The 13769-nt window shown below is 43.3% G+C and overlaps 1 protein-coding gene and 1 long non-coding RNA gene across 7 annotated transcripts in view; one reads left to right on the forward strand and one right to left on the reverse strand.

The window, feature by feature from the left end:
- Nucleotides 1–458: 458 nt before the first annotated feature.
- LOC131276177 (uncharacterized) lies at nt 459–8222 on the reverse strand. The gene is made up of 2 exons (XR_009183670.2): nt 8074–8222; nt 459–5735 (listed from the first exon to the last, which is right to left on the reverse strand). It is a non-coding gene; the product is annotated as an uncharacterized lncRNA (long non-coding RNA).
- A 118-nt stretch (nt 8223–8340) lies between these two features.
- RBM6 (RNA binding motif protein 6) overlaps nt 8341–13769 on the forward strand; it is a 131212-nt gene continuing 125783 nt past the window's right edge. For 2 of the 6 annotated variants that reach the window (XM_071212073.1, XM_004451848.5), the window contains exons 1-2: nt 8392–8505; nt 10699–10798. The gene's annotated coding sequence lies outside the window, so the exon portion shown is untranslated. Of the gene's footprint in view, nt 8506–10698; nt 10799–13769 lie in introns of all 6 variants that reach the window. The other 4 variants (XM_071212074.1, XM_004451843.5, XM_004451846.5 and 1 more) reach the window with 4 other exon arrangements.

The raw sequence follows: 13769 nt of genomic DNA on the forward strand, positions 1-13769 counted from the left end.
CCCCGCGGACCGCTGAGCCTTCCGCCCGAGCCAGCTCGAGGTTAATTTCAAGGGGGAGAAAGGCACGTTGGCTTTGTTTCCTCCACTGATTGGGGAAAGATAGTGCAAGTTTTGGGGACCTGATAAGTGTCATTAGAGAGCCAGTCCGTAACTAACTGTAAAGAATGTGGGCATGCGCAAAACCCCCGCTTACCGCTGCTAAAAACAATCCGTTTTGCCACGTTTTAATACATCAGTATGAGGCTCTAAGACAGTAGTGCCCACCTCTGGCTGTACATGGACTAACCTGGGGAGACTTAAATAGCACACTAGTGCCTGACCCCTCGAGATTTTGATTTAATTGAACCGGGGTGGGACCCGGGCATCAGAATGCAGGTCATTATCACCGGCAGCCAGTGCAGAGAAACACTGCTACGGACGTTTGTGATTTCCTGGACGCGAAGCAATAAACATAAAGCTTTTACAAACAGCCTTTATTTTTGGAGAACAGTTTAAAGAAGCAAAAATAGGGTTTGGCAAACAATACCGCATGTATTTTCTCTGAAGCAATTAAATCACTTTACAGTCCCGTGGTTAATTACCATAACAGTTCTGGATGAAGGAAAAAGTCTGAAATCACTCCTTTGGCAGTTCCTGCTGCTCCAACCAACATCCCAGTTCAGTGTCCTGTTCTCACCACCCCAACCCCAAGCCCTACAACTGGCGTTGCAGGCAAGCTCGGCACTGGGGCATTTCCATGTGGTGTTCAGATATCTGACACCTGGAGCTCACCTCCACAACACCGGCCTAAAACCAGTAATAATAAAGCTACCAACTTCTACTGGAGACGGCTTTGCACATTAGGTTCTTGCATATAGTTAAGAGAATCTTTCTTCCCCCATTTTGGTGAGAACTTGTAAGGAAATGTCCAATTCCTTTATTACCCATTCTTCTGGAATGAAGAAAGGAGGGAAGAGGCATCTCTCCAGGTACCCACAGGGCACTCAGTATTCCCTTTCCTCAAGAGCCCAGGTGTCCAGGCTCCCTCCCTTAGTGCAAATATTATATATACAGTTTTGTTTTGTCCTTAATCCTGCCTTGCTCCATTATACGAGTTTAAGCCAAGAAGATCTCATATTCTCTGGTTGGTACAGAAATCCAGCTATAGTTCATTAATCAGAAGTTGCACCGCATAGAAGTGATCCCTGTAGAAGACAGATACCTTCACGAGTCTCCTTGACAGTCTCCATGTTGACCTCAGGGTTTCTTCCAGAGTCTAACTCTTGCTTGTAAGTGCATCAGCTCCACCCAATAGCATCACTGTCGTTCAGAAGTATTGCATCTACTTAGCAAGTGAGTGACCAAGTACCCGGTGTGCTTCTGACTAAGACATGTGGCTGGAACACTCACTCACTGAACAAACCACTGCAGCTACTTGCTAAAACAGTTTAAGGCTGTTACTTTAAATGCTGTTTTGATGCACCTATTGACTTATGTTTGAATATTGGGACAACTCTTTCCTATAGACCACTTTTTGCTAATGAAATTATCAAGAAATTAATCTTGGTCTTTTGAAATAATAATAAAGAGAGCCACAGTACTTGCTGTCAAAAGCAGCAGTCACAGTCCCATGACGGCTCTGCTGCCTTGTATGATGCTGGTTAGAACCTGGGGCTTTGCATTAACAACATGCTGCCCTGCACCTCTTGCCACCCTCCAAGTCTGGAACTCCTCAAAGCCTCAGCTTTTTATTTTATTTTATTTTATTTTATTGAATAATATCATTCATATGTGAACATACATAAACAATAAGCATATAATAAAAATTGTGAACTTACAAAACAAATACGCATGTCTTCATACAGGGCTCCCATATACCACCCCACCAATACCTTGTGTAATTGTGAGAGTTCTTACAAACTATGAAAAAGCATTCTTAAAATATTACTATTGACAATAAGTATATGATAAAAATTGTGAACTTACAAAACAAATATGCATATCTTCATACAGGACTCCCATATACCACCCCACCAACACCTTGTGTTGCTGTGAAACAGTTCTTACAAACTATGAAAGAGCATTCTTAAAATATTACTAACTATAGCCCATATCTTATGTGTGGTATATTTTCCCCTAATCCATTCGATTATTAACACCCTGTATTAGTATTATGTATTTGTTATAGCTCATGAGAGAATGTTCTCATGTTTGTTCTGTTAACCACATTCCACCTTCCACCACAGGATTCACTGTGTTATACAGTCCCATGTCAGGGCCTCAGCTTTTTTGTTTTGTCTGGGTTCCTGATTTCCAGCAAGTTATCTCCACAGCAGCAATAGGTGGGATTGGCTGGACCTGGAGCAAATGTAAAAATAAGACCTGTTCTTCCCTATTTCCCCATATTTCTTTCTTTTTTTTTTTCTCCAAAGATTTTATTTTATTTATTTATCCCCTCCTTGCCGCTTGCTTGCTGTCTGCTCTCTGTGTCCATTCACTATGCGTTCTGTGTCTGCTTGTCACCCTTTGTTGGGTCCTCTTGCTGTACCAGTTCTCCACGGGAGCCGGCTGTCAGCTCTCTGCGGGCACGGGCCAGCTTGCCTTCACAAGGAGGCCCTGGGAAGTGAACCCAGGGACTCCTGTATGGTAGACAGGAGCCCAATCGGTTGAGTCACATCCGCTTCCCCCCACATTTTTTTCCTTTCACAGTTTAGAGATTTCAGAACCTGAGACACAAGAAGGTTGTAGCCTAAGTGAAAAAAACTCCAGATTGTACCTTGTGGCTGGGATCTGTTCCCAGTCCTGTTGCTATCTTGCTTATGTGACTCAGGGCAAATTCTTTAATGACTTGGGTTTCAGCATCTTCAACATTTCCCCCTCATACAAATAATGTTATAAAATTACATTATGGGGAAGCTGACTTGGCCCAATGGATAGGGTGTCCGCCTACCACATGGAAGGTCCGCGGTTCAAACCCCGGTTCTCCTTGACCCGTGTGGAGCTGGCCCATGTGCAGTGCTGATGCGCGCAAGGAGTGTTGTGCCACGCAGGGGTGTCCCTCGTGTAGGGGAGTCCCATGCTCAAGGAGTGTGCCCCGTAAAGAGAGCCGCCCGGTACAAAAGAAAGTGCAGCCTGCCCAGGAATGATGCCGCGCACACGGAGAGCTGACACAACAAGATGACACAACAAAAAGAAACACAGATTCCTGGTGCTGCTAATAAGGATAGAAGCGGTCACAGAAGAACATATAGCGAATGGGCACAGAGAGCAGACAACGGGGAGTTGGGGGGGAAGGGGAGAGAAATAAATTAAAAAATTACATTATGGTGATTGTTGCACAAATCTATAAATATACTAACATTGACCTGTATACTTTAAATTGGTAAACTTTATGATATATAAATTATATTTCGATAAAGCTACTGTGAAATATTCTGAGCTAATTAGAATAGCCAGTCCTTCCCTGGAAATTTCAAAGAAGTTTTCCTGGAAACCTCACTGGAAAATTTCACTTGTATTATCTGAATCTCTCCTGGTGCCTGCCTCTCAATTTTATATTTGATCAAGTCCTTACTTTGGATGCCAAAGACTCATGGCCCCAAATGAGACCAAGGTAACAGAGACCAACAGACAGGATAGTCTCTTCTTCTTTCTTAAAAAATTTTTTAACTTCCCACCCCCCCAGATGTCTCCCTCATCTGTTTCCTTGTTGTTTTGCACTTGCTGTCTGTTTTTCTTTAGGAGGCATGGGGAACATGAACCCAGGATCTCCCGTGTGGCAGGCGGGCTCTCAACTGCTTAACCCACATCTGCTCCCCAGTCTCTTTGTCTTTGCTGGGTACTCCTCTTTGAGGATTTAGTTGCTAATTGTGAGTCCACCTCTTTGACTGGACCCTGCACTTGCCATGCCAGGTGAGGGCCCAGGGTGGGCCCTCCTATATAACTCATACTTCCTGACCTTTGGCAGTAAAACAACTTTACAAGTACTATGAGTCTCCATGGAGGCAAAAAAGACATACCAGATGCTTCCTCTGAAAACCTTGAAATCACCTTAAGGAAAAGGGGACAGCAGTCAGACACATGGACCTTGGAGTATGACAGGCCCAGCTTGGAATTACCTCCTGCTCCATACACTTTCCAGTTGTGGCAAGTTACTTGGTTTTTTTAACTATTAAAGGGGGATAGCATATGGGCATTGTGGAGACTAAATGAGATCACAAATGAAGTACCAGTACAATGCCAGACTCATAGTATGATAAAGGTCAGCAATTATTATTACCCAAGAAGATTGGGCAAGGCAAGAATAATTAGTTCCTCAATATGGTTTACTTCTTTAGAAGATAAAATGCTATCTGATAAGGGGGAGACCCACCAATAGGGCAAAGTACTATTTGATAAGGGAGACACCCACCAATAGTGGCCTAGTTTGAGAAGAAAAGTCAAAGTACCCACAGTTCTGTGTAGCTGCTCCTTGGTCTCCCTCGCCAATTGCCTGGCTTTCCTAGGACCTCTCAGCAGTGGTGTATCCCAGGGCTGTCCTGCCTACACTCACTCCTGTGATCATCTCACCCAGGCCCATGGCTTTTGATCCCAGAGACATGCTGATGCCTTCCAGATTTGTATCTCTAGCTCTGACGTTTCCCCTGAATGCCAGACTGATGTGTTCAGTTGCCAACACTACATTTCACTTGTCTACTAGAAACTGAAAACTCAAACCTGCCCAAAATTAAGCTCCTACTTTCCCCACTTTGATTTCCTCCTTTGATTCAAAACAGATCAACAACCTAAGTATAAGAGCTAATACTGGGAAGCAGATGTGGCTCAAGAGCCTGGGCTCCCATCTACCATATGGGAGGTCCTGGGTTCGATTCCTGGGGCCTTCTGGTGAAGGCAAGCTGGCCTTCACTGCAGAGAGCTGACGGCCTAGAAAGCTGGCGGGGCAAGATGATAAAACAAAGGAGACAAACGGACACAGAAGAATGAGCAGCGAATGGGCACAGAGAGCAGTCAGCAAGTGCAAGCAGCAAGGGGGGGAATAAATAAAATAAATTAAAAAAAAAAAAGAGCTAATACATAACATTCTAAGAAAATACAGGGAAATTTCTTCCAAACCTAGTAGTGGGTAATGAATTTTTAGATTTTACACCAAAAGCACAAGCAACAAAAGAAAAAATTGATAAAATGAACTTGACCAAATTAAAAACTTTTGTGCATCAAAGGTCGTTATCAAGAAAGTGAAAAGACAACCTACAGAAGAGGAGAAAATATTTGGAAATCACATATCTGATAAGGGTTTGAAATCCAGAATATATACAGAAGTACTACAATGCAACAACAAAAAGATAAACAACCCAAGGATTTGAAAAGACATTTCTCCAAAGTAGATATTAAATGGCCAATAAGCACATGAAAAAATGCTCAACATCATTAGCCACTAGAGAAATCAAAATTATAATGAGCTATCACTTCACACCCACCTGGATGGTTATTATTAAAAAAAGAAGAGGTAAAAAAAGAAGAGGGAAGCAGATGTGGCTCAAGTGATAGGGCTTCCGCCTGCCATAGGAAAGGAGCCAGTGCCCACATGGTGAGCCAGGGCCTGTGCAAGTGAGTCATGCAGCAAGACTATACGCAACAAAAGAGAGATGAAGGGGAGAGTCAAGATGAAGCCAGCAGAAACCAGGAACTGAGGTGGCACGGCTGACAGGGAACCTCTCTCCACATCAGAGGTCCCCAGGATTGAATCCCGGTGAATCCTAGAGGAGAAAAAATGAGAAGAGAAGATACAAAAAAGAAATAGATACAGAAGATCACACAGCGAATGGACACAGCAAAAACAGCAGGGTGGGCGGAGGGGGGAAATAAATAAATCTTAAAAGAAAAAAACAATACATGTTAGGGAGGATAAAGAAACAAAGGAACCCTGGGTACATTGTTGGTGGAAATGTAAAATGTAAATGGTGCAGCTGCTGTGGAAAACAGTTTGGCAGCTCCCCAAAAAGTTAAACTACCTCCTCCCCCCAAATAAATATGACCCAGCATTTCAACTCCCCAGGTATATTTCTATAGAATTGAAAGCAGGTTCTTGGGACAGATATTTGCACTCCAATGTTCAAAGCATTATTCACAATAGTCAAAAGGCTGAAGCAACCCAAGTGTTCACCAACAGGAACAGATAAACAAAATGTGGTATAGCTATACAATGGAATATTATTCAGCTGTAAAAAGAAACGAATTGCTGGTGTATGCTACAACATGGATGAACCTTGAAGAACTTATACTGGGTGAAATAAACCAGACATAAATGGGTAAGTATGATATGATTTCTTTTATATGAAATACTTAGAATAAGCAAACTTGTAGAGATAGAAAGCAGAATAGTGGCTACTAGGGGTAGGGGGAGAGGGAAATGGGTATGAATTGTGAAAATAGTCTGGAAATAGTGATGAAAGTTACACAATGTACTGAATGTCACAGGATTGTCCATTGGAAATGGTTAAAATGATTTTTGTTATGTATATTTTACAACTAAACAAAAATTTAAAATAAACAACAACACACAACTGCTCTTTCTACATTCTTCCTCATCCCAATCCAACTTGACTCCTCTTTCCACTGGGGCCATGCTGGTCCAAGTACTAACTCTCTTTGGTTGGATTATTGCAAGAGCCTCCTAACTGGATGCCCTGCTCCTGTCCTTTCCCACCTTCTGTCTATTCTCCACACAGCAGCCAGAAGGATCCTGATAACACAGAAGTAAAGTCATGACATTCTTCTGCTCAGAACCCTCCAACAGCTTTCTATCTCCCCAATTTCATTTCAGTAGCCTATAAAACACTGCAAAAGCTGTCTCCCCTCTTTAACTGACCTCATCTCTTCCCACATCCCCCTGAAACAAGTCTTTTCCAGACTCCCAACTCTGTTCAACACTCCTCAGCATTCCTTGAAAATTCTACCTATATCCACACCTAAGGGCCTTTTCCCTTGCTGTTCTTTTTGCCCAGAACACTCTTTCCCCAGATATCCTAATAGCATGGTCCCTCATCTTCTTCAGGTCTCTACTCCAAGATCTTCTCAGTGAAGCCTTCCCTGACAGCTTTATTTAAAGTTACAACTTTTTCCCAGAACTCCCCAATCCCCTTGTCTTGTTTTTCTCCATGGCACTTACTACCATCAGAAAGACTGTATATCTTGTTTAGTTTATTCTGTCTCCAGTAAACCTCTCCCCTCCATCTCCACTAGGACAGCAGAATTGATCAGCTTTGTTCATTTGTGTATCTCCAGTACCTAGAAGAGTGCATGGCGCACAACAGATGCTTCATACAATTCTTGAATGAAGTAATGACTTCCCAACAAGATGCCTAGAAAGCTGCAAGGTAACTTTAAAGACTACTGAACCCAACAACTTCCTTTCTTTGCAGATAAAGCCTGATTTACTTTGTAATACAGTATTGGCTTTTCTTGCAGCAGACTTCTTTAATCCTATGATATTGGATTTAGGCTATAAAATCTGTTTACCTTTCCTGAGGGCTACTGACAGGGACACTAGATGATGGGACCATCAAGCCTTTCCACAAGGAAGAAAATCCACCTGGGAGCTTGGAGCTTGTCGTTTGGGAAATATTTGCTGCAAGCAGATGCTGGGAGTGAGCTGCAAACAGAAAGTTGTGGCTGCCTATTTTCCTCTAGATTGCCGATTTGCAGTTTCCTTTCTTCTCCTCTGTGACCTTGTACAAGTCGCTCTTGTCCAGATTTACTGCCCGAGAACGAGCGAGGCCCAGGGGAGGCTGGGTGAATTTCCCCTACTGGGCCCGGCTGCTGAACCTCTAACACACATAGTGTCTGCCAGGTACCGTCAGAAGGAAAAGGGGCGGGCCTCCCTGACGTACTCTTCTCTAATTCAATGCCCTGACACCTATCAACGGTATCAGGCCGGAGGGGTCCACTCACAGAGCTGGCAAGGCCGTGAGCCAGGCATTCTGTGGGTGCACGGCCGGCAGCCCCATCCCCCGATGGCTTAGGCCCGAGGAGTTTTCCCATTCCCCTCACACTAACGGACAAGGCGGGTTCAAGCAAGGCAGGCCAGAACCATACCCGCACTCCAGGCGGGGAGCGAACCTCGCGACAGCGACCAACACACCGCACGGCTTCCTCGACCCGGAGCTGAGCTCAGAAGGACAAGCAGACGGAGAGCAGCAGCCAAACCACAACCCCCAGCAGGCCCCACGGGCCGGGGCGGGAGCAGCACAGCGCGTCCTCCCATTGGACAGCGGCGAGCAGCGTGCCCTCACGCACTGCCCAGTAAGGTAAGACTCACCCCTCGGTCGCGCGGGGCACGGCGGGAGTGAAGGCGGCGGCCTAGGCGGCTGGACTCCATCTCCCGGCGGCCCGAGCGCTGAAGGCGGCGGCGCGGCGCCTTTGTGGAGGTAGCGGCCCCGCGCGGAGGAAGTTCCGGTCTCCGCGGCGGTGGGTCGGTGGCGGCGACTGAGGAAAAGGAGAGCGGACTGGGGGAGCTGCGCTACCTCGGTAAGGGCCCGGGGTAGGAGACAGGGCATGCCAGAGCCTCCCGGGACGAGCCAGTCGGCCGGGCCGCGCTGTACGTCGCGGGCCTGCGCGGCCTCGAAGCCGTGGCTTCGGCGTCGCGGGGTGGCCGCGGCCTCACCCGGGAAGAAGCGAGCCAAGCGGCCGTGTGATGAGGGAGGCGCTGCTCGCGGGAGGAACGCGTCGGAACGGTCACGGGCCCGGGGCGGGGCCTGGCCCGGCGGTACCCGTTGCGGCTTGGTGCTCCGGAGTCTGCAGAGTCGCCCTTGGGCCCCTTCTTCCTCCCTTTTTCTTTCTTTTTTTCCCCCCGGAGGCGCTGGAGAAACGGCAGGCGTTGTACAACTCTTGGTGCTTTTGCAGGAATCTGATCCCATTCTGATGGCATCGCACGTGAGGGAGCCCTTTTTTGTGCCTAGCACATTGCCTCGCCTTCAGCCCGGGACTGATAAGAATTGGCTTGCCGGGACCGGAGGGCGTGAGAGCTCTGAGCCTGGCCTGCGGGTCGGTAGAACCTGAAGACGGGGGAGTGGCCTGTTGGGTTCTGCGCCCGTTGGGCGAATGTGGGAGGAGAGGGGTGTTTCTTACTCGCGTTTTAGATTCCTTTAACGATGCAAATCTGATTCTTCTTTTAACTTTAGAATTGATGTTGTGTTCCTGGGTTCAACTCTGAAAGCGCATCTTTTAATGAGAAGAAAGGGCTCTGTTTTTAGAATACATTGTAAGGGTAATTGTCGTTTTTGTTTGTTTTTAACATAATCCAGGTTTGCTTGTGAAAGTCAGAGTTGCTGGATCTAAGTGAAGGAATTGAGTAAACTCCGAGACACTTTCTGAACTCTGGATTGTGCCCTAGGTTTGCTGGTTTCTAACTTCCGTTTGAGAAATGTTAACTGAAAGATTTAATTATGTCACTGTCAGCAAACTTGTGAGGAATATAGGGAGAGGTATCAAGAATTGATGAATGATGGTAGAAGTGACTTGAGCCTTGTTTATATAAGTAGCTCCTAACTAGATGTCTGACTCAAACGATAGGTACCAGGTCTCTCTGGACAGTTTGTTGCACTTTTCCTTATAGAATTATGGTACCAGCCTTGGGTTTATTTTTGTTCCCCTTAGGACCCTAGTTTTTAAAATCCTTTCAGAGAAAGACTTGACAAGGGGAGGCTATTAAATATATTCTCCTGTCTTGTTACAGAACCTTGAGCAAGTTATACTCTTCTACCACCATATATATATGTATAAACGGATGTTATTAAGCTGATTCAGTTATATTAAGATTAAAACTATTGGAAACATGTAAAATGTTAAAGGCAATAAATTATTCTTTGATGGAATCTTCCAGCTATCTACTGATAATTATTTTTTCTGTTGTGCTTCCACAACATATTGTTCATATTGTTCACTTAGTAAATGTCTATTGAGTACTTTTTGTAACCCTCTTATTACTCTGGGGATTCAGTATAACTGGTTAACTATGGGGGTCTGGAATTTGTTAGGGTTTGAACCTGTGCCGCCTCCACCAACTCAGTGACATTGAACTAGTTTGCTAATGTCTCTGAGCCTCAATTTCCTCATCTGTGAAATTCACTATATATTAACCATTGCTATTATTTATCTTCGCTTTTCCAGCAATAAGCTCTATACCTGGCATATATATAGGCACCGAATAAGTCTTTGAATTGGATTCAATGCAGAATATTTTAAAAAGTTTTCCTCCCTATCATAAATAGGTAAATTATAAGACAGTAAAGTTGGATTGTGGTTACTTTTTTTTTTTTTTTTGGAGGTACTGGGAATTGAACCGGGACCTTGTACATGAAAAGCAGGCATTCAGCCACTGAGCTCCACTCGCTCCACTGTTTTTCTGTTTTATCCTTCATTTACTCTCTGTTTTCTTTCCTTCCTATACCTCTTTTAGTGGGGCCAATTTCATTCCTTCTTATTCATTCAAGGTCTGTCTTACAAGCTCCAGACTCTTCAGTCCTTTCTGATTCCTTTCACTAGCACTCCAAACTGGATTTCACTACCTCCTCCCCAACTTCATTGTCTTTTTTTTTTTTTTTTCCTTTTGTGGGTACTTCTGTTCTACCTCTTATTGCTGTGAGTTGAATTCTTTTCCCCTGTTAGGTAATAAGCCCCTCAAGGGCAGGGTCTTAATTCTTTTGTTTTCTCTCTGTCTAGTGCTTTACATATGAGATCTTTCATGAGACTTAATTGCTTCACAATCCAGCGTTCTCTTTTGGCATGAACCAGTGCTGAAATCCTGGGTTCTTCAAGTAAGGTCAGTACTGCTGGGAGCGTTTTCAAAAGCGCTCTAACATGAACAAAAGATGATTCCTTTGCTGTTGTTTATTCGTTTTTGTAATTACTTCATGTGATAACTGTGCACAGTATTGGGCCTTTAAGGGATTGGTGCCAAGGTTAGAAATGTACCTTCTTAATATAAACATAAAAAGTTTCTTAAGTGTAGATTGCCCTTTCTTTTAAAATAATTTGAAACTTTTTTTTTTCAAGAATTTGAAGGTCAGTTAGGAGATTACTATTTTAAAAAGCTAGGGTGTTTGGCAGAGTAATTGAGGGCTCCTGCACTTTAATAGTGTTAAAATTGAAGAAAGATGTGTTAAGTGGCTTTCTTAAGTTGGGACCCAGTCACAGCTATTTAAGCAGGAAACTTCATCTACTTATTTAAGAATATTGGCTTTTGAATCAGATAGTCTTGAGTTTGCTCCTGGCTTTTCCAAATATTAGTTGTATGTCTTTGGGAGCATATCTCTCAACTTGTTTGAGTTTCATTTTCATAGAGCTTACCCATGGAGTGCTTGTGAGGGTTAAATAAAAGAACCCATGTAAAATGCTTAACTGTGGTACAGAGTAAGTGCTCAGCTATGCTTGCCTTTATTACTGTTGTTTCAGAGAGTAGAAATATGTATATTCAAGAAGGACCTTTCCAGCTTAATGCTATGATTTTAAGTACCTGGGCATTAGTAGTAGTAATAATAGTACTTAATATAACATCTTTGCTAAAATTTTTTTTTTTACTTTTTTTATGAAGCTTCATTTACCTACCACAAAGTTTACCCATTGTAAATGTACAGTTCCATGCAGTCATCACCACCATTCAGGTTTAGAATATTTATAACAGCTCAAAAAGTTTCCTGGTTGTAACTTGTTTGCAGTCAGTTCCTATTCTACCCGCAAGGCTTGGCAGCTACTAATCTGCTTTCTGTATTTCCTAGAAATTTTGTATAAATGAAATCATAAAATTTGTAGTTTTTTTGTATGAGTGTCTGGCTTCTGAGGTTCTTCCATATTGTTGGATTCCTTTTTGTTATGGCTTACCACATTTTGTTTATCCATTCACCTGTTGATGACTATTTGGATTATTTCCATTTTTGAGTGTTATGAATAATGCAGCTATGAATATATGTACTTCTTATACATGGTCTCATTTACTCCTTACCTATTTGATAGGTACCATTGTTAGTCCCATTGTATAAGGAGGAGAGCTTTGAGGCATGTAGAAGTTAAGTAACTTTCTCAGGGGTGCACATATAGAAAACAGGAGTTTCAGTTCAAACACAGCCAGAGAAAAACAAATGCACTAGGCCAGTGGTTTTGAAACCTTTTTACTCTTGGACTTCCTAAAATTATTAAAAAATGTTTTCCTTAAAATATATATATTTTTTAAAGATTATTTTTTATTTATTCCCCCCTCCCCCATTCCCCCGTTGTCTGCTCTCTCTTTCCATTGACTGTGTGTTTTTCTGTGTCTGAGTGTATTCTCATTAGGCGGCTCCAGGAACTGCTCCTGGGACCTTCTGGAGTGGGAGACAGGCGATTACTCTCTTGTGCCACCTCAGCTCCCTGTTCTGCTCTATCTTCTTATTTTCTCTCCTCTGTGTCTTTTGTTGCGTCATCTTGCTGCGCCAACTCTCAGCGTCAGCCAGCACTCCTCTGTGGGGCGGCGGTGCGCTGGGCACCATTCCCATGCAGGACAGCACTCCTGTGCGGGGGCCCATTCCCTCATGGGCTGGCACTCTTTGTGGGCCAGCTCGCTACATGGGCCAGCTTGGCTTCAACAGGAGGCCCTGGGCATTGAACCTTGGATCTCCTATGTGGTAGAGGAGAGCCTAATTGGTTGAGCCACATACATTTCTTCCTAAGATAATTTTGAAAAACTTATTTACTGCCGTGCACATGTTTACGTTTGACATCTTAACATTTCTATCATAAGTGGCCTCCAAGGATATATTTTCTGGCATATTACATATATGCCTTACATATATATATCTTTTTAAAGATTTATTTATTTATTTACTCCCCCCGTTGCGGCTTGTTTCTTTGCAGATTTAACTTGATGAATTTTTGGGAAAATTTCTTCCATATGATCTAATTGGCAAATCAAACTTTGTCAACTGCACTATAGTCCATATCTTACATTTGGTGTGTTTTTTCCCCAACCCTCATTTTTTGTTGTTGTTGTTTTGTTTATAAAACATTCAGTTTATCTAAAGTGTTCAATTAATTAATTTGGTATAATCAAAGTTGTGCATTCATCATTTCAATATTAGAGCATTTTCATTATTCAAAAATAGGGGGGAAAAACAGCAAAAAACAAACCACTATCATACCCATATGTTAGCAGTGCTAATTACAAAATTGCAAATCCTGTGATGTGCTTCACCATTTCCGTTCCTTTCTAAACAACTTTTTAACAGTTCTGCACAGATTAAACCTCAGCTTTCCATTCTCTAACCCGAATGATTTTTGAAATAAACACTTAACATTGTAATAGCTAACATTTATTGAGCGTTTTATGTATCACACACTGTTTCTAAACAATTTACATTGTCATTTTATCCTGAAAACTATGCAGAAGGCACACAAAAACTTCCCAGGGAGAATGTGATCTTGGATATTTTTTAAAAGAATCAATATGTAAATCTTTAACTTCCATAAATACTTTTATTTATTTATATCTCTCCCCTTACCCCCTGGCATTTGCTCTCTGTGTCCATTTACTGTGTGTTCTTCTGTGTTCATTGCATTCTTGTCATGTGCCACCAGGAAGCTGTGTTGCTTTTTTTGTTGCGTCATCTTGCTGTGTCAGCTCTCCGTGTATGTGGTGCCATTTCTGGGCGGGCTGGGCTTTTTTCGTGTGGAGTGGCTGTCCTTGTGGGGTGCACTCCTTGCACGTGGGGCACCACTTTGCGGAGAACACCCCTATGGGGCACAGCACTGCCTGTGTGTGG

Source organism: Dasypus novemcinctus, chromosome 26 (assembly GCF_030445035.2).
Source record: "Dasypus novemcinctus isolate mDasNov1 chromosome 26, mDasNov1.1.hap2, whole genome shotgun sequence".
NCBI classification, from domain to species: Eukaryota; Metazoa; Chordata; class Mammalia; order Cingulata; family Dasypodidae; genus Dasypus; species Dasypus novemcinctus.